General features: G+C 39.5%; 2 long non-coding RNA genes across 2 annotated transcripts in view; one reads left to right on the top strand and one right to left on the bottom strand.

Annotated features, from left to right (window-relative positions):
* The window catches only part of LOC123643718, a 168,748-nt gene that overhangs the window by 86,367 nt on the left and 55,949 nt on the right, over positions 1 to 26,432 (bottom strand). The window lies entirely within an intron of this gene.
* The window catches only part of LOC123643720, a 40,490-nt gene continuing 19,363 nt past the window's right edge, over positions 5,306 to 26,432 (top strand). Inside the window, exons 1-4 of the long non-coding RNA XR_006736900.1 lie at positions 5,306 to 5,422; positions 17,228 to 17,304; positions 17,424 to 17,486; positions 19,460 to 19,538. This is a non-coding gene — a long non-coding RNA (uncharacterized LOC123643720). The remainder of the gene's footprint in view (positions 5,423 to 17,227; positions 17,305 to 17,423; positions 17,487 to 19,459; positions 19,539 to 26,432) is intronic.

Genomic DNA, 26,432 nt, shown 5'->3' with positions numbered 1-26,432 from the left:
CTCTGGACATTTCATACAAATGGACTCATATAATATGTGGCCTTTTGTGTCTGATTTCCTTCACTTAGGACATTTTCGAGGTTCATCCATGTTGCGATATACATCAGTACTTCATTCCTTTTTTCTGTATGATTAAATACATATAGCGTTCACCATTTTCACCATTTTCACCATGTTTAAGTGGTGACCGTGTGCTTCTGAATGGGAGATTCAAAGCCAGTCTTTGTTAAACTAGGGAGTGTACTCTTAGACAAAGACCAAAACCATTGGTTACTTTTGTATGTTGCCAGCTTATTTTGAATTTGTATCTTTTTTTATACCAGCAGCACTACTAAGAAGATGTTATTCACTTCTAAAATGGATGAATTATCATTATTCTGTGTGAGGAGACTATCTTCTGTAGGGTTTATGGCTCTTGCCATAAATCTTCAATGTACAAAGACCTCTATAATATATCTTACAATAAGGGGTACTTCTTTGTGACAATATCAAATGTTAATTTGATTAACATTCATTTTATTTGAGTACATACTATGATTTTTGATACCTTGTAATGGCACTGGTTCTGAAAGTAATCAAATGTTTTGGGTGAATTTGAGGAGTTTACATGATACTTATGGTTTCCTCAGTTTAATGTTTATTTTACCATTATTTTGTCACTGGGATAAAGAATAAGGGTGTTTCGGCTCAGTTTCATGCAAAGACTTCACTTTTAAACATTATTTTGCCTAAAATTAGCATAATGATGCTTTCTAAAGAAATGTTTTGTAGACCGTATTTCACAGCAAAATTTCTAAATTTGTAAAGGAATTATTACAAAAGTGGACAAGGATTGGCAATTCTTTGTAAAGAATTGGTGAATTATATATAAATCTCTTCTAACATTTAATAAAAGTTTATTTTAACCTAAAAAAAAAACACTTTAAGTGTGACCGTCATCACATATATAACATGCCTCTGTGGGTTGTCATCTTACTTCTTGGTGGTGTGTTTGGATTCCCAAAAGTTTTTAATTTTGAGGAAATATTTTCTTTACTTGCTGTGCTTATGGTGTCAGATCTAAGAAGCCATTGTTAAACCCAATGTTATGAAGGTTTATCTCTGTGTTTCTTCTAGAGTTTATGTTTTTATCTCTTACATTTAGGGCTTTGGAGCATTTTTAGTTAAATTTTTCTGTGTGATGTGATGTAAGGGTACAGTCCTTCCTGTGCATGTGGATAGTTCTCTAACGTCACTTGTTGAATTTAGTGACCTCGGACCTTGTTTACAATCAATTGACCGTAAAGGTATGGAATTATTTCTGGACTGTCAGTTCAGTTCCATTGATCTATATGTGTACCCTCATGCAGGTATCATCCTGTTTTGATTGCTGTTGCTTTGCAGTAAGGTTTAAGATTTAAAATTGAGAAGTGTGAGCCTCCAAGTGTGTCTTTCTGTTTCAAGAAGATTTTGGTTATTTGTGTTCCCTTAAAATTCCATCTGAATGTTAGGATCAGTTTGCCCATTTCTGCCAAAAGGCCGTTTTGGGTTTTTGTAGGAATTGCATTGAATTTGAGATCACTTTGTGTAGTATGGCCATCTTCAAACACATTCAGTCTCCAGTCCATGAGCATGGACTGTCTTTACATTTATTTAGATATTCTTTAATTTTTTCAGTAGCATTTTGTAATTTTCGACATACAGGTTTGCACCTTGGTTAAGTTTTTTCCTAACTGGATTATTGTTGTTGATGTTATTCAAATGGAATTTATTTCTTAATTTTATTTCCCCGTTGTTGATTACTAGTGTAAAGAAATAAAATAGATTTCTGTGCATTGATATGTTGTTCTGTGACTAAGCTGTATTTGTTTGCTAGCTCAAATAATTTTTTTTAATTCCTTAGGATTTTCTATACTTAAGATCATGTGATTTGGAATCTGTGAATAGTTTTACTTTCCTTTCACATATGGATGCCTTTTATTTCCTGTTCTTATGTAAATATTCTGGACAGAACTTTCAGTACAATGTTATTTTTTATTTCAAAATGCTAATTAAGGTGGTACAAGTGATTTTTTTACATGGATGTCTTGTATGATGCTGAAGTGTCAGGGGTTTCAGTGTGTCCATCGCCAGAATAGTGTTCATTGTGGGCAAGTTTTTATCTTACAACAACTCTCCCTCTCTCCCCCCTTATAGGTTTTTCATGTCCTTTATATCGCTTTGTGCCCATGTATATCCATCTAGTAGCTCCCACTTATTAGTGAGAACATACGGTTTTTGGTTTTTCATTCCTGAGATAGTTCACTTAGGATAATGGTTTCTAGTTCCCTCCACATTGCTGCAAATGACATTACTTCAGTCCTTTTTTTTTTTTAGACAGGGTCTTGCTCTGTTTCCTGGGATAGAAGGCAATGGCATGATCATAGCTCACTGCAACCTCATACTCTGGGGCTGAAGTGATCCTCATGTCTCAGCCTCCTGAGTAGCTGGGACTACGGGGACATGACAACATGCCTGTGTTATTTTTCTTTTTTCTTTTCTTTTTTTTTTTTTTAGAGACTGGGTCTCACTCTTGCTCTGGCTGGTGTTTCCCTCCTTTTTATGGCTGAATAGTACTTCATGATTTATATACATACATGTATATATACACACACACACACACATACACACACACATATATACACACATTTTTGTCCCCTCATGAATTGAAGGGCACTTACGTTGATTCCACATCTTTGCAATTGTGAATTGTTCTGCTATAAACATTCGAGTGGATTATAAAATGACTTCATTTCCCTTGAGTAGATAAACAGGAGTGGCATTGCTGGATCCAATGGTAGGTCTACATTTGTTTCTTTGAGGACTCTCCATTATGTTTTCCATAGAGTTTCTACTAATTTCAGTCCCACCAGTGTGTCAGCGTTCTTTTCTCTCTGCATTTGTGGCAGCATCTATTGTTTTTTGACTTTTTTTTTTTTTTTTTTTTTTTTTTTTGAGACAGTCTCGCTTTGTTGCCCAGGTTAGAGTGAGTGCCGTGGCGTCAGCCTAGCTCACAGCAACCTCAAACTCCTGGGCTTAAGCGATCCTCCTGCCTCAGCCTCCTGAGTAGCTGGGAGTACAGGCATGCACTACCATGCCCGGATAATTTTTTCTATATATATATTTTTAGTTGTCCAGATAATTTCTTTCTATTTTTAGTAGAGACGGGGTCTCGCTCTTGCTCAGGGTGGTCTTGAACTCCTGAGCTCAAACAGTCCACCCGCCTCGGCCTCCCAGAGTGCTAGGATTACAGGCGTAAGCCACCGTGCCCGGCCCTGTTTTTTGAGTTTTTAATAATGGCTATTCTGATTGGGGTAAGGTGGTACATTATTGTAATTTTAATTTGCATTTCTCTGATGATTAGTGATGTTGAGCAGTTTTTCATATGTTTCTTGGCCATTTCTCTATCTTCTTTCCAAGAATGTCTATTTCAGTCTTTTGCCCATTCTCGGATGAGGGTGTTCATTTTGCTCTTGCTTATTTGTTTGAGTTCTTTGTAGATTCTGGATATGAGTCTTTTGTCAGATGTATAGTTTATGAGTATTTCTCCCATCGTGTAGGTTGTCTATTCAGGGTGTTGGTTATTTCCTTTGCTGTGTACAAATTTTCTAATTTAATTAAGTCCCATTTATTTATTTTTGTTTTTGCTATTTGTCTTTGGGGTCTTGGTCATAAATTCTTTGACTTGGCTGAAGTCTCAAAAGTTTTTCCTACTTTTTTTCTAGAATTTTTATGGTTTCGTGCTTTTCATTTAAGTCTTTAATCCATCTTGAATTGAGTTTTGTATGTAGTGAGAGAGGGATCCTGTTCCCTTCTTCTGCGTATGGATATCTAATTTTCCCAGCACTATTTATTAAATAGGGCTTCCTTTCCTGAGTGTATGCTTTCTGCTTTGTCAAAAATCAGTTGGTGCTAGGTAGATGGTTTTATGTCTGGGTTCTCTATTTTGTTCCCTTGGATTAGTCTCAGTTTTTTACACCAGTACCATGGTGTTTGGGTTCCTGTAGCCTTGTAGTATAATTTGATGTCACGTAATGTCATACCTCCAGATTTGTTGTTCAGTATAATGTTGCATGCAGAGGTGAAAGTGAGCATCTTTGCTTTTTCCCTGATCTTAGCGGTAAAAGCTCTCAGTCCCCACTATTGAGATAATGTTCACTGTGTGTTTTCCATAAATGCTTTTCATCATACTAATAAAATTGCATTCTATACCTAGCTTGTTTGGTTTTTAGATAAAAAAATGGCGTTGTATTTTGTTTAAAGCTCCTTCTGTAAGAATGGATATGATGATGTGATATTTTTCCTTCATTATGCTAATATGGTGTAGTACATAGGAGATAATAGAAAAAAATTTGTGATACAATATCTGAATAACAAAAAATGAAGTCTATTTAAAAAATCCAGGGCCAGGCATGGTGGCTCATGCCTGTAATCCTAGCACTCTGGGAGGCCGAGGCGGGTGGATCACTCAAGGTCAGGAGTTTGAGACCAGCCTGAGCAAGAGCGAGACCTGGTCTCTACTAAAAATAGAAAGAAATTATCTGGCCAACTAAAATATATATATAGAAAAAATTAGCCGGGCATGGTGGCGCATGCCTGTAGTCCCAGGTACTCGGGAAGCTGAGGCAGGAGGATCGCTTAAGCCCAGGAGTGTGAGGTTGCTGTGACCTAGGCTGACGCCACGGCACTCACTCTAGCCTGAGCAACAAAGCGACACACTGTTTCAAAAAAAAAAAAAAAAAAAAAAAGGCATCTGGATGTGCTTGGCCTGAAGCCAGTGAATGACAAAACGATTCTGACTGATACATTGAAAAAAACAGTGGTCCAAGGGTTTCTGGACCTTTAGGTCTCACTTGCCACTGACAGACACCTCGCCCCCCGCCACCCTGGCACCCCATTTCCTCGTCAGGGCACGGCCGTGGCCCACACCGCGCGCAGGCGCCACCCGCAGTCGCCTGCAGGCCGGGCGGGGAAGAGGCTCCCGCGCGCTCCCGCCCAGGGTCGGTCGCCATCTTCCGCGTGCTCTTTCCCGCGCCGGCTCCACCCCCTGCTGCCGGCGGGCGGCTCCCCTCAGAAGCGGCTGGGCGTCGCGGGGGTGGGGGAGCCGCTGCCGCCCATCCCGAGGCGGGGCCCGGCAGGGGCGGGTCCGGGGCGGGTCCTGGCCGGGGCGGGGCCGTCATGGCGGCCGCGGCGGTTGCTTCACGAAGCCCCGCCCTCCCGCCAGTCTTGGAACGTGCGTCGCCTCTGGCTGCGCCTGCGCACGAGTCTGGGCGGGGCGGAGGGAGGCGGGAAGCGGAAGGGGCGAGCGCGCCGGTAGCGCAGCTGCGGGCGTGGGGGCAACGGGAGCCGCGGAGCCGTCCCGGGAGCGGGGCTGCCGGAGCGGGCGGCGGAGGCAAAGGCGACGGTGAGTGCAGCGCCGGCCCCGTGCCTCGCCCTCTCGGGCCCTTGCGTGGTGGCCTGAAGCCCCGAACCCCGGTCCCCGAGGGCTCCGCGGTGAGGTGGCCCGGCCCTGCCAGCCACGCGCTGTGGGTTGCGGGCTGGGCCTGGGGCTCCGCTTCCAGGTTTGGGCGAGGTCTCCTCCCCGAGGACCGCCCTTTGGGTTTCGTCCGTTGTCTCTGAGGAACGGACGCGAGCTCAGCTCGGAATTCAGGCAGGCGGGCACTGAGGTGGCCGAGCGCCCGCCGCGGGGACACGGGAATGCGGACCCCTCCCCCACTTGGCGGGTCTGGCGGTCGCGAGGGTGGTGCGAGGGGCGGGCGGGGACGCCGGGGTCCCCAGGTGCGGGTTGGCGGGGCGGGTACCCGGCTCCGGAGCCCCGACTGTCGCCCGAGGCGCCCAGCGGGTCCCGCTCACCGGTCCCGCCGTGGAGCTCGCTGGGCTCGGAGCGAAAGTCCCGCCGCCTCATTGGAGGAGCGCGGGCGACTCCCGCAGGTGGTTTCACCGGCTGTGGCTGCGGGTCGTGACTTTGGTCCCGGGCGTGGTGGGTAGCGGCTCGCTCTGCCACTTTAACAGCTGAAAAAGCGCCCCAATCCACTGACTTAAATATGTGCAAGAAACAGTGTTAAGATTCCTTATTACCTTGCAATTATTTTAAATGATGAGGCTTCGCAGAGGAATTCGGTGGTGGTGTGCAGCTTAAAAAATTTAAACGTTAAAGGGCTTGGAATACAGTAGATGCTCCTTAAAATATTCATTGAACGAATGAATCTGGAAACATCAGACAAGGCGGGTCTCACATCTAGTAAAATTTAGGCACATACCCTTTTGCCTAAGATTAAGGAAAAAACGTTGGCAAAAAACATGTAGTTTTGTTTATATGCTTGTTTTTGATTTTTACCCAATATATGCATACTTTGGAAAATCAGTTGTTACCCTCAGTGCTACTAAGATAGAAAATAAGTTTGAAATGTGAATTTTTTATTTTGAGAAAAGTTGGTATACATTGTCTATTTCTTAAAAACAGGCTTTATATCTCATTTTCTTTAAAAATAATGGAGAACATAAAGAGGCACTGGGATTGTATTTTGAGACCCGGCTTTATTTTTCATTGTGAGTAAAGTTGTTTATATGTTTTTGAGGGACTGCTATGGTCTTGAGTTTCTTTTTCTACAAGGGAGAACTGTAAATTGAAGGAGAGAAAAAAAAAAACGTAATGTTGCACTAATACAATTAAACATTACCATTTACTGAACAGATATTCATTAAACATCTATTATGTGCTGAGATCTGTTTTGAGTGCTGTTTCTAGGGATGAACAAAACTCACAATAATCCTTTTTTAAAATGAGCATAAAGTTCTTATAATGGATGTTGCAAGTGGAGGCTGTCTTAAACACCTAGTGCCTGCTTTAAGTTGGGAAAGATGGAAGGTGAACTGCAGGAACTGTAAATTCCTAACAGTCTATTTAAAAGTTAATAAGTAACTTAAAATGGCTAAGATCATTGGGTTACACTTTCCTATTGTCTGTTTAGTAAAATCTATCTACATTTTAAAAAGAAGGGAGGAAGAGATTTAACAAACTGGTGTTTTTATTATCTGCGCCTTACAAGAAGATTTTAGGACAGCATATTTATTGAATGGTCTTGTACTTCTGGTTCTGTGTTCTGTAAATAATCTTTGCAACAACAATATTTTCTGTGTTTAAAAATCAGTGACGATAAACATTGGATTCCTTTTCCATAAGGAACGTTTTTAATTAAAGCACTATTTCAGGAATTTTATTTTGTCCTTTTCTTTACTATTTACAAACACAGGATTAACTTGATAATGCTCAAATTAGAAGGATTATTAGTAATAATTTGTGGTTCCATATATGGACTTTATCTATAGTTTTACAACTGATAGAACTGCTTATTAAAAAGACGATGAAATTTTTAGTATTCCATTTATTCTAAGGTTGCATTGCCTATTATTATTTCATTTATATATGTTTAAAAACAATATTTGGCTTCTTCAGAAGTCTGAGTTAATGCACTCCAAAGCCAATCTTGATCTTTACAAAATAATGTAGATTACTATTTTTTTTGCAGTTAGCTTTTGAATTTTGGTGGACCCTTTTGACTTGTCAATGCTTATAATAGTTGCTGGATCGTTTCTGTCAGCGTATAGATAATATATGCAGCATATAGATACTGCTATCTCCCATCTTTAAAAAACCTTGTTCACATCTTTCTTTAGTTACTACTCTCCAGAAAAGTTGACATTTGTGGTCTTCAGTACTCCCTCTCTCTCTTGGATCCACTACAGTGAGGTTTTTTTTCTCTTCCATTCTACCATAGCAGCTCTTTTTTGAGGTTACTAGTGACCTCTTTGGTGAATTCTAATGTCAGTGAATATAGCAGCAATAACAGCATTTGATGTGGTTGATAATGTTCTCTTGTTTGAAACCTTCTTCCCTTTGCTTCTGTGATATTACTGCTTATTTTCAGTTTCTTTTGCTGGTTCCTTTTCATCACTCCAACTTCTAAAAAATGAGGCAGTGTTCCAGGTATATATATTTAGACCTCTTCTGTATTTATATTTAGTCCCTTTTGATCTCATCTAGCTAGAATTATATATTTCTAACTAAAAATTTTATCTTTAGTCTGAATTTCTTTCCTAATCTCCAGACTTGTATGTTCGTCTGTGTACTCAACATTTTCAGCTAGATGTCTAATTTAACTAGACATCTGGATCCCAAATTTAACATGTCACAACTGAACAACTCGTCGCCTCCTTCTTCTCTCCCACCCCCTCCAATAATAGTTTCCATTCCATTCTTCCTCATCTTTTAAATGTCCACTCGCTCTTGCAGTATCTCTGGCCCCAAACCTCATAGACATCTTGACTGCTTTCCTTCTGATACTCCCATGTCTAATTCAAATAATTATCATGAAAGTACATTCTTTGTGTACTTTAAATGCTGCCATAACTATAAATGGAACCACAATTTGCTGCCACCCCTGTAAGCAACCATAATCTCTTGCTTGTGTTATTTTCATAGTCACTAGTCTCCCCACTGCTTCTGTACTTTCCTATTCTCAACCCAGCAACCAGGGTGATCCTTTTAACATGAAAGTCTGATTATTTTACTCTTGTGTTCAAACTGTTCAGTCGCTTTCTATATCCTTGAGAGTAAAAGCCAGAATATTTGCTGTGCCTATGAGAGCCTCTGTTGATCTATACCTCCTGCCTTTCTGGTTTTGTGTCCTACACAATCAGGTTTCTCCCTGGCTTCCTCTACTCTGGCCCCCAGGCATCCTCCAGGTTTCTTGAACCTGCCAAGCGCAGGCTTGCTTTCATGTCCTCAGGGATAGAGCATTGTTTTATTCACTGCAGAGTCCCCAGGACCATGGCCTCTTGATGGGCACTCACAGTTCCTGAATGAATGGCTGCTTGTCTTGTTACTCATGATTCTGGTTACAGCCTATATGCATGTTTCTGTAATAAAAGTATTTGAACTTCACCTAAAACTATATAGTCCTGTAAGAATTAAGTAGAAACAAATTTAGATACAAGAATATAAAGTAAGTTTCAAGTCAATTTTTGTGTATGGGAAGTGAAAATACACAGTGAAATGATAAGGAACAGAGGAGATGGGAAAGGAATGAAGAGAGCTAAGGCAAATGAAATAAAGAAGAGGAAAACCTGGTTTGGAAATAGGGTGACAACATGTAAAAAATGTATTTTGGGCTTGCCCCATATTTCTTTTAAGTTACATTTCTTGAGTTCTGAGTGTTGGTGATTTTCATGGACTAGACACTTCAAGTTGGACTATATGATACCCTTCTTTTTATCAGGGATGTAGGCTCAGGTGAGATCAGAAGCCAAAACTTCATTGTTCTTCTGTGTTTTGCTCAATTCTTTTTGTTAAAGAAAAGGAGAAATTACTGAGAAAGCCTAATGGTATTCTTAGCAGTTTTTATTTTTTTTGTAGAAACCTCCAATAGAAGTCTCATAGTTTTAGGGAAAGATTTTCAGTGTACACAAATGTATTGGTATGCCTGTCCTCTTGGTACTGTACCGCCTATTTAGTCCCCCCTTAAAAAAGGAGAGGAATATAAGTACATTTATTGTTTTGCACGGTAAACTAGCAGCTAGCTACAATAATCACAAGTTTATTGAGTAGCATTAAATGCATATACTTATTTGTGCTCTTAAATGAGAAAAAAGAAAAATGTCTTTTCACCTTTTTCCCTGAGCTGTAGGTCTCATTTCCTGTTGGTTGATTAAAAAAAAAAATCTTTTAGATAAATTGTTGAAATGAGTAGCTCAGTAGTTCCTGAATGAATAAATAATTTTATGTGCAAGTATAAATTCTCCTTAAACCAGTCTCCACAGTTTCCTATTTTTGTGTAATATGCAAAAATTTGTCTTTATTGACTTGGGGGACTTTTATGCGGCCATAATGTGGACTTGGTTTTCATGGCTATAGGGAGTGTGGGTGTGTATGTGTGTATTTCTTTACAGTTTTTGTAATATGAACATGTAATTTAGACTGATATGCTGATGTTTTACTTTAACTCCTGAGCACTAATTTGAACAAAAATCGGATTTGGTGTTATATTTTTCTTTCACTTTAAAATAAACATGACCTTTATAATTCTTAAAAAGTCTATTTACATACCAAATAAAATGATTTTGGATGATACACTAGAAGTGTTTGCCTATGGTTTTGAAATAATCCTAGCCTGAACAACATAGTGAATTTATTTTATAGACTAATTAGGTCATGTTCATTAGAATTAAACATTGATGTACTTGAATTCATATGTTAGCATTTCACGTATGAAGTAACCATCTTGGGTTAATAAGATCCTTATTTCTGAGCTGGTGTGTAGTCCTACCACTAAGTTTATTTCAGCTGTAGTCACAGTTTTTTTTTTTTTTAAAGAGACATAGTTTTGCTCTGTTGCCCAGGCTGGAGTGTAGTGGTGTGATCATAACTCCTGGGATTGTTGTAGCTAGCTACTAATTTGCCATGCAGAACAATAAATGTACTTATATTCCTCTCCTTTTTTAAGGGGGGACTAAATAGGCAGCACAGTACCAAGAGGACAGGTATACCAATACATTTTTGTACACTGAAAATCCCTCCCTAAAACTATGAGACTTCTATTGGAGGTTTTTACATTGGCAATCTCCTGCCATTGCCTCTTGAGTAGCTGGGACTACAGGCGTGTACCACCGTGCCCAGCTGAGCAGAATTTTTTTTTTTTTTTTTTTTTTAGAGATGGGGTCTTGCTGTGTTGCCCAGGCTGGTCTTGAATTCCTGGGCTCAGGAGATCTTCCTGCCTCTGACAACCTCTCAGACAATCTCACCTTTGCTCATTACACTCTATCCAAGTTAGTCTGTTCAATTTCTCAAACATGCCATGCTTGGTCTTGCCTTAGGACTTTTACACTAGTCGTTTCCTTTGTCTGAATGGTCTTTCCCAGATCTTGAGCCTGGCCCCTTAACTTTAGGGTCTCAGCTTAAGTATCACCTAACTCACCACTCAGTTTAAAACAGCTTCCCCATTACTGTTTTAATTTCTTCATGGCATTTCTCAGTCCTTGAAATTATGTATTTTTATATATATTTCTTATGAGAGCAGGGACCTCCTTTGTCTTGTTCCCTGCTGTCCACAATGCCCAGAACGCTACCTGGCACCAAACAGGTGTGCAGTAAAGTGCTGAATGGATGAAACCGGGTACCAGTCTCAGCTGTTCTGTTATGAATGATTTTAGTGTACTAGTATTTTAAACTGTCAACAGCACATTTCTTCTGACCTGGGGAAGACAGAAACTGGATCAATCAGACAAAAGCTTGGTTTTAGAAAAGGGTGAGACAGTCTGGGACCTGCTCTGGTCCTCAGCGTGTCCCGTGGAGCCAGTGGTGCTGGCGTCGGTGGGTGCCTGTGCCTCTCGCTCCGAGTCTGCGCCCGGTGCCTCATCTGCAGCTTGGACTGGCCGTGGGGGGACAGTTACAACACGGGAGTGGGCAAAATCTGCAGATCAGGGCTCTTTCTTTCAAAAGAGGTGGTGGTTCAGTATTTATCAGGAGACCACTGGGTGGGCCCATGTGAAATTGCTGGTTTTTGTTTGAATATTGGCAATTTTTTATGTTTTAACCCAGTAGCGTTAGTTGATTTGGTTTAAAGATAATTTCTTCATAGGAGTTAGTGAAATTACCTCAGTGCTTTACCTTCTTTCTTTTTCAAAATTATGTTCCCTTCACATCTGATGATTACTTGAGATTCATTTAATGCATAAAATTAGCTATTTATATGTTTGTATGTTATTTAACTGTATATCTAATAGCTTAGCTTATTCCAAAGCAGGCACGAAAGATCTTCAGATTCCTCTGAGAATGTTCTTGGTTTTGCTACTGAGCAGTAAATAAGCCTTTTGAAAGGTGTTCCTTTTCTAGTCAAGAAAGCAGATCCGATTCAGTTAGTGATACGGCATTATCTACCCTTTTTTTCCCCCCCAGAATGATTTACATAAATATGTCTGACTTCAGTTCTTTGGTTTTTTTTTTTTCTGGCTTTTTTCTTCTTTTGCCCATTATTACTCTTGAAGTGCTTGCTTACATTTTCTGATCATTTACTTTTGCTACTCCATGATTTCTTCTACAAATAAATGTCACTAAATCAATGAAATGATTTTGTCTTGTTTCTCGAGTGTTTTCCTGTTATCTTTCCTGTGGTTACCTGGACATTCCAGCCCATTTCCAACCCTCCCCCCAGCTCTCCAGTAAAGAGACATGAAATTACAGGCATCATTTTCTTATCTGAGGAAGTTTATTGTTTAAAAATTGAACTTTGTTGGCTCAGGGGAATTTATTGGTATTTCTTGAGCAACATTTGCTTTATGTTAATTCTGAATAAGTGGATTTGAACTGGTGGTATTGAATTATTATAAAATATGACACCCACGTTTCCTATCCTTTAACTCAAATTGTTCTCTTATGTGCATATGAAAAAAAGTGTTTAATATAGAGCATCAGAAAGTACATATAAGGTAAAGAAGAAACCTTTACGCCTACCACCGCAAGATAACCAACCGCTGGTAATATTTTGCTGAGTGTTCTTCCAGATAAATCAGTGAATATATGCTTTTTCACAAAAGTAGGATCTTATTATACATACTATTCTATAACATTTTGCCTTAGCAAATGTTATGATCATATAAGCATTGCTTTTTATTACTTCAGTTTGAAAGGGTCTTATTGGAAAGTGAAAATTTTGTTTGACAAGGGTAAAGCTGTCAGTAAAGTTGTGATTAAAAACAATGGTGTTTATAGAGAGCAGAATGTGGCAGAGTCAACTGGAGACAAGAATTACTTAAGCAGTAATTTTTTTCTTAGGAGCTCTCTCACCATTGTACAATAGCCTGATTGTTTTATACTAGCTAACAAAAACCGTTCCTGACTCTATGTAAAGTAGAATTATTTTAAATAGCCATGTGGTGAAATATGGGCCTGTAAATATGTTCATATTTTTTAGACTGCCCAAGTCCTACTGATGTCTTAATGTTAAAAACTTCTAGAAGAAAAATGTATTTTTTTGACATCCTTCATCTATGTGTAGTATGACAGTTTTATTAGATATTGCTACCCTTTCTATGTGTCAGAGTGAGGGAGTTTTTAGAAAAAGAAAATTTAGCATGTAAGAATTCTTATGTTAATGTTTGATTTGACTTTTGTTTTATGACTGTGAAAATTCTTGTGGAAGAATTGCTGATGTGTATTGCTGTATTGCATTCTTGGAAATTACCAGTCCCAATCTTGTCAAGTAATTGTTTAGGTCTTAAGGTAGCAATTTTTTTTTTTCTTGAGACAGAGTCTTACTCTGTTGCCTGGGCTAGAGTGCCGTGGTGTCAACCTTGCTCACAGCAACCTCAGACTCCTGGGCTCAGGCAATCCTCCTGCCTCAGCCTCCTGAGTAGCTGGGACTACAGGCATGCACCACCATGCTCGGCTAATTTTTCTATATATATTTTTAGCTGTCCGTATAAGTTCTTTCTATGTTTAGTAGAGACGGGGTCTTGCTCTTGCTCAGGCTGGTCTCGAACTCCTGAGCTCAAACGATCCGTGCGCCTCAGCCTCCCAGAGTGCTAGGATTACAGGCATGAGCCGCCGTGCCCGGCCAGCAATTTTTTTTTTTTGAGACAGCTCTTACTCAGTTGCTGGGGCTAGAGTGCTGGTGGAGTCCTCATATCTCTCTGCAACCTCCTACTTGTTGGCTCAAGTGATCCTCCTGCCGCAGCCTCCCAGGTAGTTGGGACTACAGGCATGCACCACCATGCCCGGCTAATTTTTTCTGTTTGTGGTAGAGAAGAGGTCTCACTCTTGCTCAAGCTGGTCTTGAACTCCTGAGCTGAAGGGATCCTCCCCGTTCGGCCTCCCAGAGTGCTAGGCTTACAGGCGCCAGCCACTGTGCTGGGCCTAAAGTAGCAATTTTTAAAGCCAATCAAATATCCTTTAAGGGTTTTATAATTTAAATGTTTTTTCCTTTGCCACAGGAAAGGTACCTGTTACCTAGTGTAGAAGTAGGCTGTTGATGTTTTGCCTTGTTTTTAGCTATGTCATTTTCTGTGTTGTATTACTGCTTGCTCGCAAGCTCTTGTAGTCTTTTTCTGTTCAGTAGCCATTTCTCTTACCCCGCAATGCTACATCCTGGACGGTGCATGTGTTGCGGAAAGCACTTCTCACATGGTAAAGAAAAATAAAAAGCAGTGTAGTCAATGTGGACTTTTTTACTGAGAAATGATGTATTTCTTGTTTAGAGACTGGCAGTGTAGTCACTAAAAAATGTTTTTCATCCACATTATATGTTTGTGAATGGATATGCAGGTGTCTCTGTTTGTTGGAAGGTAAAGTGAATCTTGAGATAAATTCGAGAAAAGTGTTTAGAATTATTCCATACACTTTGCTGTTTTAAAAAAGTGTTATTTTTTAAAAAGTTTCATTCCACAGTGAGTTTTTAGCCTCCTCTTTTTACATTTATTTTGTTTTTGTAAACTGTTCTAAAGAAGCTTAGAAACTAGTCACACAGTAAGTGGCAGAACTCACATTTGAAGTCTTTTCTGATTTTTCAGAGTCAGTAAGCTTGGGAAGTGCTGTACAGTGGCAGAAAGAATATGGACTTTGGAGTTAGACACACCTCAGTTTGGTCCCTAACTCTGGCACATATTTGCTGCATGGCAAGTTCTTACCCGTGGTGATTTTTATTTTTCTTTTCATTTAAGTGAGGGTAATAGGCTTATTAAGATTAAATGAAGTAATACACATAAAGCACTTGGCTTGTAGAAGATGCCGATAAATGTTTCATTTCCTTTCTGCTACACCTTATGGTTTTAAAATATCTTGGGAGCCACTTGGACATTTCACTTGAAAGTGAATTGCAGCCAGGAAACTGGAAATAGACATAACCCAGGTGGACTCATATTGTAGTGACCCTCTTAATTTCCCTGTCTGAGAAGCAGAGTGGTTCTTATAACTGTTCAAAATATTTGACTTCAAGTCAGGTTTTATTGTTAAAAGCTGAAATGGAACCCATTGGGATGAGTTAATTATTGCTGACCAAAATGGCAAGAAAGTAACTATTTCTACATTTCCTGAGAAATTGAAGCATTTGTGCTGTATGCATAAAGATGGTAAATTTTAAAGGCTAAGAACTGACCCTTTGAAAAGAAATATATGATGAAAATAGGAGAAGAAAGTGTTTAACCAATAATAAAATTTTTTTTATCAGATTTAAGAGATGGTGCTGATTCAGACGTGCGCACAGTGACACAGGTGCTAAATGCAGTGCTGGAGGGAGTACAAATCTGTGGAACCTGTTGCAGAAGCACTTTGGCAGTGTCACAGAGCAGAACTTAGTACTTCTGCGAGTACATCCTAAGTAACCAATTTTTCTGTTTTGCGGGAGTGAGGGGAGAAATAACTTTTTTACTGTAACAGCCTTATTGAGATTATTCACATAACATAAACACCTTTTTAAAGTACATAAGTCAGAGTTATACAGCCCTTGCCACTATCTAATTTTACAATATTTTCATCACCCCCCCCCCAAAAAAAAAGAAATTAGTAGTCGTTCCCCGTTCTTCCCTCTCCTCAGTCCCTGGCAACCACTAACATATTTCATCTTTCTAGATTCGCCTCTTTGGACATGTGATATAAATGGAATTATATGCTGTGTGGCCAACTGGCTTTTTTTCATTTTGCATAATGTTTCAAGTGTGATCTGGACAGTGTATATCAATAGTACATCATTCTCTTTTATGGCTAAATATTATTCCATTGTAGGATATACAACATTTGACTTATGTATTCACTAATGAATAGATAGTGAGTGAGTGAACCCAAACAACTATGATGAACAACACTGCTATGAAAATTCATGTACGGGTTTTTTTGTGTGGATATGTTTTTTTTTTTTTTTGAGACAGTGTCTTACTCTGTTGCCCAGCCTAGAGTGAGTGCCGTGGTGTCAGCCTACCTCACAGCAACCTCAAACTCCTGGGCTCAAGCAATCCTTCTGCCTCAGCCTCCCAAATAGCTGGGACTACAGGCATGTGCCACCATGCCCGGCTAATTTTTTTCTATATAGATTTTTAGCTGTCCAAGTCATTTCTTTCTGTTTCTAGTAGAGACGGGGTCTTTCTCTTCCTCAGGCTGCTCTCAAACTCCTGAGCTCAAACAATCTGCCCTCCTTGGCCTCCCAGAGTGCTAGGATTACAGGCGTGAGCCACTGCGCCCGGCCATCAAATCTCAATTTACTGAATCTTTTTTGATTTCAGACCAGGTTCCCTTCACAATATTGACTATGAGATTGCAGTCTAAGAATTTTCAATTTTTTTTGTCAAGCAAGAAAAAAATTATCTATAATCCTCGTATTTGTGGTTTCCAGAATCATACTAACTCAAGTTATTTGTCTCTTTTTTGTATGTGCTCTTAACATTATCACAAGCTATATAATAGCTGCTGTTGATATTTGTCTGATTGAAAGGTTTTCTTGGTGCGCTATTTCCCCAGCAAAGGAATGTGTGTAAAGAGGTCTCTGAAACCACTAGCTCTAGCCAGTGCTGACACTAAGGAGTTAAGATCCTGTGTACATCCAGTGTTCTCATAGCACTTCTCTGAACCAAGGACAAATGACAGACTTTTTTAGTCGTGATGTACAGTCAGCCCATGGGTTCTGTAGTCATGGATTCAACCAACTTTCTTGTCATTATTTGCTAAACAATGCAGCATAACAATTATTTACATAGAATTTACATTGTATTAGGTAGTATAAATAATCTAGAGATGATTTAAAGTATACAGGAAGATGGGTGTGGATTATATGCAAATACTATGCGATTTTATATAAGGGATTTGAGCATCCTCAGATCTTGGTATCTGCAGGGAGTCCTAGAACCAGTCCCCCAGGGATACCAAGGGACAGGTGTAACTGATTACTCCTTTTAGATGTAATTTATTCATTTGAGCTATGAGAGACTTAATATTAACTAATCCAACCCATTTATTTTTTAAGATATGATTAAGGCCCAGAAATCTTAGCACTGTACTCCAGGCTTTTGGTCTTTAGTCTGGTCTTGCTGATATTTGCTGATAACTTTATAATAAGCTTTGTGATAGTAAAAAGAAACCATGAAATATTTAGCAATTTTTCATTTTCTCTTAAACTTCTCAATACAATAATGATCATTTCTGTGGTATATTGTGTTTTTCTACAAGCAGAAATGAATGCCGAACCCTTACGAAGAGATAAAGGTTATTTGGTACATATTGGTGGTCTCTGTCCTTCGGTATCTGAGGTATGCCAAGATTTCTTTTTTGAACTTCATTTTTAAGTTTGTTAATTGTTCATATTATGATCATTTGTTGTGTTTCTACTTTTCACAAAGTTATTTCTCTTTTTTTATGCTGATTGAAGGTCTCATTTCCAGAAATACCAAGTTTCTGAAATTTCAATTTATGATTCTTCTACTAATTACAGGTGTGTTTCCCAAATTCAGTCAAATGTGCATTACTGTGTGCCTGCTGTTCACTAGAGGTTCTGTAGCAGACATCAGCCACAGTGGTGATAAAGTCAAAGGCCATTCCCACAGGAGTGTCCCAGGCTAGTATAGGGGGACACGTAGACAAATAGTTGCAGTCATTATAGACAAATAGCTGCAGTCATTAGTTTGTGCTGTTCTTAATCAGATCTTTCTTTGATTATACTTTGTAGCTTGTCATTAGAGTGCCTTAGTTAAGGAGAATGGGCTCCAGAAATAGATAACTTTGGCTCAATTCCCAGGTCTGTTAGCAACTTTATGAATAAATTTGGGCAATTTACTTAATCTTTTTGTACCTCAGCCTCCTCTTTGTCTATAAAGTGAGGTTAATAGTACTGTCATAGCGTTGTTGTGAAACTATGAGTTAAGTATGTAAAGCACTAGGAGTAAAGCCTAGCACATAGTAGATGCGCAGAAAATTGTATTCTATTATTTCTAATTTTAATTGCTTTTTAGATGACACTTTTATACTTTTTAGGTAGATAGCTACATCATCTATATATAATCTCTTCCAATATATACATTGGTACTTTCTATTTTGTGACATTCTCAGATCATTCAAATCACAGTGGTGATGGAAATACCTTTACTATCTTCTGATAAAAAGTGCTGGCTGTTCATTTCAAATATGAAAATCTTTATCAATTAAGAGAATCCTGTTTGTAGTTGGGGTTGAAATTTGTTAAAAAATAGGTGTTTAATTGTATTTAATGGAGTCACCTAAGAGTATGTGCTTTTTAAATTTTACTCATTAATGTGGTATTAATACATTTCACTATAGTAAAGTAGTATTATAATTCTAGTATTACCTGATGTGAAAGATTCTTTCAATATCTTGTTGAATCCTTAAAACAAACTGTGGGTTTTTTTTTTCTTAATTATTATACATACTGTGTGGAAATTTAGGAAATACAATTAAATGCAAAAATACAAGGAGGTTATAAAAAATTATCCATAGTCGCATCATTTGAAAACAACCACTTTTTAGATTTGGTACGTATCCTGCCACTGTCTAGGTCTGTGCTTTTATAGGAATAGCTCTTGCTTGACTGCCTCAATTATATGGCTAAAATTCTGATTAGATATTCCAGCTCTTTTTTTGGTCTACATATTTCCCCACAACAAGGCCATAAAGATATTCTCTTAAATATTCTGGTAAATGTTTTAAATTTTGACTTTCACATTGCAGGCCTTTGGGTCATCTGGAGGTTATGTTTGAACATAGGAATTAATTTTAATTTTTTTAGTATAAATAGTCCCCAGATTGCTAGTCTCTGCAACTTTATCATACATCAGCTTTGCAAATGTTTTATGTTAAATTTTAATATAAAATTAATAGGAGATAATTCATGAGAAATGCTTACTATCTTTTATTTGTCATCTTTAATTTGGTTTTTATTTAGTTATCCTAAATAAACATTCTTCCTGATTTCAAGCTAAGTATATCAACCATTTTTTTTTTTGGGAGACAGAGTCTCACTCTGTTGCCCGGGCTAGAGTGCCCTGGAATCAGTCTAGCTCACAGCAACCTCAAACTCCTGGGCTTAAGCAATCCTACTGCCTCAGCCTTCCGAGTAGCTGGGATTACAGGCGTGTGCCACCATGCCTGGCTAATTTTTTCTACATATATTTTCAGTTGGGCAGATAATTTCTTTCTATTTTTAGTAGAAACAGGTCTCGCTCTTGCTCAGGCTGGTCTCGAACTCCTGACCTTGAACGATCCACCCACCTTGGCCTCCCAGAGTGCTAGGATTACAGGCGTGAGCCACCCTGCCCAGCTTAGTATATCATCCTTTATAAGAGCATTTATTATTTTGAAAACTATATTTGAGCCAGTGGTTACAAAATTAAGTTTGAGGTAATTTAAAGTCATTAATGAAAAATCTTTTGGTTTTCTGCTTTTGTATTTTAGATATGCATCTCTTGCTTTCCAAAAAAAAAAAAAAAAACAGTGATGTAAAGATGGCTGTGAAAGGAATGATGCCAAAAAGGTGGGGGACTGCTGCTTTACAGTCTTTTTTTAATTCTTTATTCTTGAATAGTGCTACTCTATAAGTGACTAATTATTATACTTTCATCACTTTTTGTAGCTAACGTTATCTCATAATTGTTGAAACCATAAAATGCAGTCATTTTATTTTTTTATGCCCTCATCTTTACCTCACTGAAATTTTAAACACGATGTGGAAAATGATGGAAGTTTGCTTTGTTCACTCTTTCCACTTCTCAGCAAAATGCCTGGGATCCCGTAGGCATCCACAGACCTTTCTTTTCAATGTACATGTAGTAAAATGCACATTTTGGTGTCCATGACTTTAGATGAAGGCATACGGGCAAGTAACCTCCACCATAATCAAGATACAGAACAGTTTCCTCATTCCAGAAAATTCTCTCATGCTCTGATATATTTCCTATTCTTAAAATTTTACCTATTTCAGAATGTCATGTCAATGAAACCATACTATGTATCCCCAGTAGTCTGGCTTCTTTTACTTAGCTTAATGCACTTGACGTTGATCCATGCTGTTGTGTGTGTAAGTACTTCATTCCTGTTCAAGTATTCCTCATTTTTATTCAGTTATTTTCTTACTGACTTTTGAATTCTTTATCAGATAGATATGTGATTTGCAAATAATTTTTCTCAGCTTGTGCCTTGTCTTTTCATCTTAACAGTGTCTTTCTTAGCAGGGGTTTTTAATTTTCATAAAGTATAAACTATCAATTTTGCTTTTGTAACTTTTTAGTGTTGTAGCTAAGAGCTCTTAGCATAATTCAAGGTCACAAAGGTTTTGAGTTAATTTTTATAAATTGTTTGAGGTTGAATTGTGGTGGTTTTGATTCTTTGTATTTGTTTCTATTTTGCGTATGGAATTGTGCCAGTGTCATTTGTTGAGAAGACTGTCTAATGTCCATTGAATTACCTTTGCACCTTGGCCAAATATCAGTTACCCCATTTGTGTGGATCTATTTCTAGACTGTGACAGTTCCATTTAACTCTATCTATTTTTCCACCCATACTACATGGCCTTGATTACTGTAGCTTTATAGTAACTCTTGAAATCAGGTGGAATGAGTCCTCTAACTTTATTATTTTTTAAAATTGTGGCTGTTCTAGTCTGTTTTGTCTTGCTATATAAATTTTATAATTCAACTTGTCTATCTACAACAAAAATCTTACTTGGATTTTTACTGGAGTTACTTTGAATTTACAGATCAGCACAAATCCCTTTTTAATAAATGGATGAAAGAAAAATATTCGTTGAATAAATGAATCTAAATTTTTCCCTTAGTAAGATTAAAGGGATCTCTTTCAACTCTGTCTGTTTTCCAATCCTTTCCTAATTCCTGGAGTTATCACATTCCTTTTCTATAGCATTACCGTTTCCATTCACAGACCTTTGTCTCTACTCTCAGTCAGGCATAGCCCTTCTTTATCCCCACAGGATTTTCACTTGACTTTGCATTCCTTTGCCGTTACTATCCTTATCTGTCTTGTGTTCTTATTGCCAGACTTCTCAATGAAGTGATTTATATCCAATGTCTCAATTTCTTTGGTTGCTTCTCTCGTTTGTCCTAATAATCTGTCCTCAGTCTTTACAATTTCACTTGAACTCCTCTTTCCATTGTCACTGGTGACGTTTTCAATGGTCTTTCCCCATCTGCCTTCGTGACTCCTTGGCCTCTTTAAATTAGTCATTTCTTTCTGGAAACTCTTTTCGTCTCATCTCAGTGACCTTTCATATGTAGGGTGAATTTTTTGTTTCCTTCCACAGTAGGAAGGAAGGAAACAAAGTACAATTAGGTTACATGGGGACCTAAACAGAAGGTTTGGGAACTGTGGCTTCTCCTCTCCCTTCTCATGTACCAGTTAATATGGTTTCTTGCCTCTGCATCTCTGTGTGTTCATTCTCCTCCTCCTCCTCTCTGCACATGACAGTTTTCTGCCCGCATTTGGCTTTGTGTTACTGAATTCTGACTCTACAGTATTTTCAGTTTGACAGATTAATTTGCTTGAGGAACACCAAAGGAGCACCCCGAACGCGGCGCCGGGTACCAGCACGGCCCCTTTGGGCCCTCGGACTCGGAGCTTCTTTGGTTGGACTGGTGGGTCGTCCCGAGCGCCGTTTTTGGTTGATGGTCTTGGTTTACTCTGAGCTGGTTCTTTTCCTAGGAATTGTTGTTTGGGATCCTAACTTAGATTTGGAGGTGCATCCTAAAGGGTCTTCTCCCTTGTCTTTTTATCCTAAAATTAATCTCAGTTGGCTTTGCTGTGCATTTTTGAAAGAGGAAACTGAACTGTCTTGTTGGTAGATAAATGAGAGACTGAGCTCCTCAGCTCCGAAGAGAAGGGGCAACTTTACTCCTCCCAGCCTTGGGAGACCCGGGTGACCGGGGTCCCGGGTGGGAGTTGCCTGGGGCGATTCCCTGAGGCACGAGTGGCCCCATAGGGAACCCCCCCACACACATTAATTAAAAGAAGGCTCTTCCAGGAAACGCATATAAGAGCTGATCACTCGGCGTTTGGAGCCCTCTCGGAGGTGCTAGACCTCAGAGAGAGAAACCTGAGACACCTAAGAGGGTGGGAGCGACTCACTCAGTGGTGAGACCTTGAGGAGCCCCACGCACAAGCAGCACACTCTGATCCATGACACCAAACCCCGTGTTACAGTTCGGTTGCTTCTTTTAAAGAAAAAATGGGACATCCTTTAAAATGGAGGAAACACAAGGGAGAATGACCCCCATGGGGCACCGCAGTTGGTGTGTGGTACCTCTACTTGCAAGTAGTTCCGGAAATGAAAAGAGTCGAAGGCATGCCAGGTGTTGGTAGGGCTCCAGCTGGTTATAGCTAATGCTTGTGCACAAGTTTTTACGAAAGGGCAAATGACATCCAGGAAAATTCAGAGTTGAAACGGTCTACCTACCGCCTATAGAGTTGAAGTGTCTCGAGCTAGTTCTCTCTCTTCTTTTCTGGCTACTCTAAACCCTGCTAACTTTTTCTGTTGATGTCCAGATAACTCATTCTTTACGGCATTTACAATGGAAAGGCTACGTGGAGATCCTGATGCCAGTTATTGGTCAAAGGGGTATGAAAATATTTCCGTTTTGGTCTTTTAACCCTAAAGGCAGATAGAGTTTACCTCCACTGATTCACTGTGTATAGAGAGGTACACAGGAGGTGTTTGTAAACGCACTGTCATGTAATGTTAACCCGACCCTCAGGGACTCAGAGTTGTCCTACAAGTTGTGGTTAGAAGAGCTTAAGGTGAAAGCTTCGGTTTTCCCTTCGTCTCGTCCATTTTTGTCCCACTCTTTACAAACGAGCAGGTTATGTGTACATTATGTGGCTGTGACAAAGTTTGTGCCTGGGGAAAATGTTTGTCAATTATTAATTTTTGTGTAGTCATTTATTTTAAGATGAAAAGTGAATGATGATTACAATCCAGAGAATCTGAAAACAGTCTTACTCTTTATGAATATTGCGTGTACTCAAGTGTACAGCCCCCCCAAAAAAAAATTGTTCTGAGAACATTTAGATTGTTTCCAGACAGCTTAATCTTGATCCTCACGGAGAAAGCATGCTACTTCTTCGTGTCATTGTTTGAGTTGCTGAGGATTGGCGCTTAGAGTTGTTTTTTTTTTTTTTTTCCTTTCTCTGTCTCTCTCTCTCTGAGCCTACACTCAGGTGATCTTATGTTGATATCGGATTCAGAAAACTTAACTTAAAATGAAGGCTTCAGGAGCAAAAATGTTCTGACCTTGCCTCGTCTGCCTGCATCTTGTACCAACCCCTCCCTGAAGCCAGCCATAAAAACCAGAATCCCTCTACCCAAGGCAGGTCGTACAGCCCAGAACCCCTGTTTTTCTGAAAGCTAGCCTTAAAACCCAAACTTAGTCTATGTAAAATGGCCATGAAGTAATTATCTGACCTGCTTTGTTCTTACTTTGTTTTACCGTAAAACCCCGTGCCAGAAAGGGCCTTGCCACCCAGAAGGGAGGAAGGCACACTGTAGAGAGGCCGAGCAGAATCTAAATGTAAAAGCCTTGTTGGTTCTGCCACTAGGCCTGTTAGAATGAGTGCACCCCCTTTTGGGCCAGTCATTTCTACTGCACTGGCCATGGTTTCAACATAAATAATGGGCAGTTTCCCCTGCACCTTTGAGTGTACGTTCTGAAGGTGTCCATGCATAAGTTTTATTCCTTTTTCCTAGTAACCTTCTCAGCAGTAAATTCTCAGCAGGTCTTCACGGGGACCTTTTTGGGCCTTTGCTCCCCGACTTTGGGGACCAGAGACACTTTGATCCCTGTGATGTCAATAAATTCTATTTTGGCACGTGACATTTTGGAAGGATCTAACGAACTGATGGGATGTTATGAAATGTCTACTACATTTATAACATTTAAAAGTGATGTCATATTTGCTGACTAAGTCTTACTGAAGGACTTACTTGCTTTTCTCGGTAAAATTTACGAGTTTAACATTGAAAAGCCAGTAACTTAAACGATATTTTAATCCCTGTTCCATGTTACAGATCTAATTTACAGGGTACAAAAATGGCAAACAGAAAAGTAACTTAAACGAATAGCTGGAATCTACGTAAACTGCTAAGGTAAATGAATAGATGAGATAAAGTAGGTAAACACAAATGAATAAAATTTTCCTATATTTTAAAATCTTAAAGTCATTATGTTAATTTAAAAGAGATAATCATAAAATGTTTGGATCGTTTATAAGGTGAAAGACTACAACATTGGTTCTTAAACATAAGCTTAAAGCTTATACCTTGTTATCTTTGTATTTAGGAATGCCAATAAAATGGGCGACTAACACTTCAAAGTTACTTTAACTTCTTAGGTTTTTGTAAGAGTTGACGTGATCATCTGTATATGTGTGTAATTAAAACTTGTAGATGAAAGGAAAATAATTCCATACAAAATTTTTTAATGAAAATCTCATAAGACATAAGTATTTTGTGAAAAGATGATTTTGTCTAATTCACTGATCTTTGAAAGTAAACTTCAGTATGTCAATGGTCATTAAAAATTAAGTGGATGTGAAAGTTACAGGTCATAAAAGTTTGGCCATAGATGCCGTCTCTCTGACATATCTTGGCCAAAAGGGGGGACTTGCGAACTAAAGTAAAATTTTGAGGCTCACCCTCCCCCAACAGTGCCGCAGCTGCCTATAACCTGCAAGCCGCTGCTTCCAGATGGCCCACCTCTTCAGGCCAAAGGGATGTGTACCTGCCACGTATTGATTTATGACTTTACCTAGAGGCCTCTTGGGCGTGGTTCGAGGTCATGAGTCTCAAATTTGGCTCAGATTAAATCTCTTTCAAATTATGTTACGGAGTTTGGTTTCTTTTCCATTGACAAGATTGACACCTGAGCTTGGCGCTCGGGGAAGACTCAGGACCACCGAAGGAGCAGCCCGAACGTGGCCCCGGGTACCGGTACGGCCCCTTTGGGCCCTCCGACACCGAGCTTCTCCTTTGGTGGGACTGGTGGTTCGTCCCGAGCGCCGTTTTTGGTTGATGTTCTTGGTTTACTCTGAGCCGGTTCTTTTCCTAGGAATTGTTGTTTGGGATCCTAACTTAGATTTGGAGGTGCATCCTAAAGGGTCTTCTCCCTTGTCTTTTTATCCTAAATTAATCTCGATTGGCTTTGCTGTGCATTTTTGAAAGAGGAAACTGAACTGTCTTGTTGGTAGATAAATGAGAGACTGAGTTCCTCAGCTCCGAAGAGAAGGGGCAACCTTACTCCTCCCAGCCTTGGGAGACCCGGGTGACCGGGGTCCTGGGTGGGAGTTGCCTGGGGCGATTCCCCGAGGTGCGAGTGGCCCCATAGGGAACCCCCACACACGTTAATTAAAAGAAGGCTCGTCCAGGAAACGCATATAAGAGCTGATCACTCGGCGTTTGGAGCCCTCTCGGAGGTGCTAGACCTCCGAGAGAGAAACCTGAGACACCTAAGAGGGTGGGAGCGACTCAGTGGTGAGACCTTGAGGAGCCCCACGCACAAGCAGCACACTCTGATCCACAACACCAAACCCCGTGTTACAGTTCGGTTGCTTCTTTTAAAGAAAAAATGGGACATCCTTTAAAATTGAGGTAAGACAAGGGAGAATGACCCCCATGGGGCACCGCAGGTGGTGTGTGGTGCCTCTACTTGCAAGTAGTTCTGGAAATGAAAAGAGTGGAAGGCATGCCAGGTGCTGCTAGGGCTCCAGCTGGTTACAGCTAATGCTTGTGCACAAGTTTTTACGAAAGGGCAAATTACATCCAGGAAAATTCAGAGCTGAAATGGTCGACCTACCTCGCTATAGAGTTGAAGTGTCTCGAGCTATTTCTCTCTCTTCTTTTCTGGCTAGTCTAAACCCTGCTAAGTTTTTCTGTTGATGTCCAGATAACTCATTCTTTACGGCATTTACAATGCAAAGGCTACGTGGAGATCCTGATGCCAGTTATTGGTCAAAGGTTTATGAAAATATTTCCGTTTTGGTCTTTTAACCCTAAAGGCAGATAGAGTTTACCTCCACTGATTCAGCGTCTATAGAGAGGTACACAGAAGGTGTTTGTAAACGCACTGTCATGTAATGTTAACCCGACCCTCAGGGACTCAGAGTCGTCCTAGAAGTTGTGGTTAGAAGAGCTTAAGGTGAAAGCTTCGGTTTTCCCTTGGTCTCATCCATTTTTGTCCCACTCTTTACAAGCGAGCTGGTTATGTGTACATTATGTGGGTGTAAGAAAGTCTGTGCCTGGGGAAAAAGTTTCTAAATTATTAATTTTTGTGTAGTCATTTATTTTAAGATGAAAAGTGAATGATGATTACAATCCAGAGGATCTCAAAACAGTCTTACTCTTTATAAATATTTCCTGTACTCATGT

This window comes from Lemur catta, chromosome 8, assembly GCF_020740605.2.
Source record: "Lemur catta isolate mLemCat1 chromosome 8, mLemCat1.pri, whole genome shotgun sequence".
Taxonomy (NCBI): domain Eukaryota; kingdom Metazoa; phylum Chordata; class Mammalia; order Primates; family Lemuridae; genus Lemur; species Lemur catta.
Note: the sequence above shows the minus strand (reverse complement) of the source record. Positions and strands in the feature narration are given on the sequence as shown.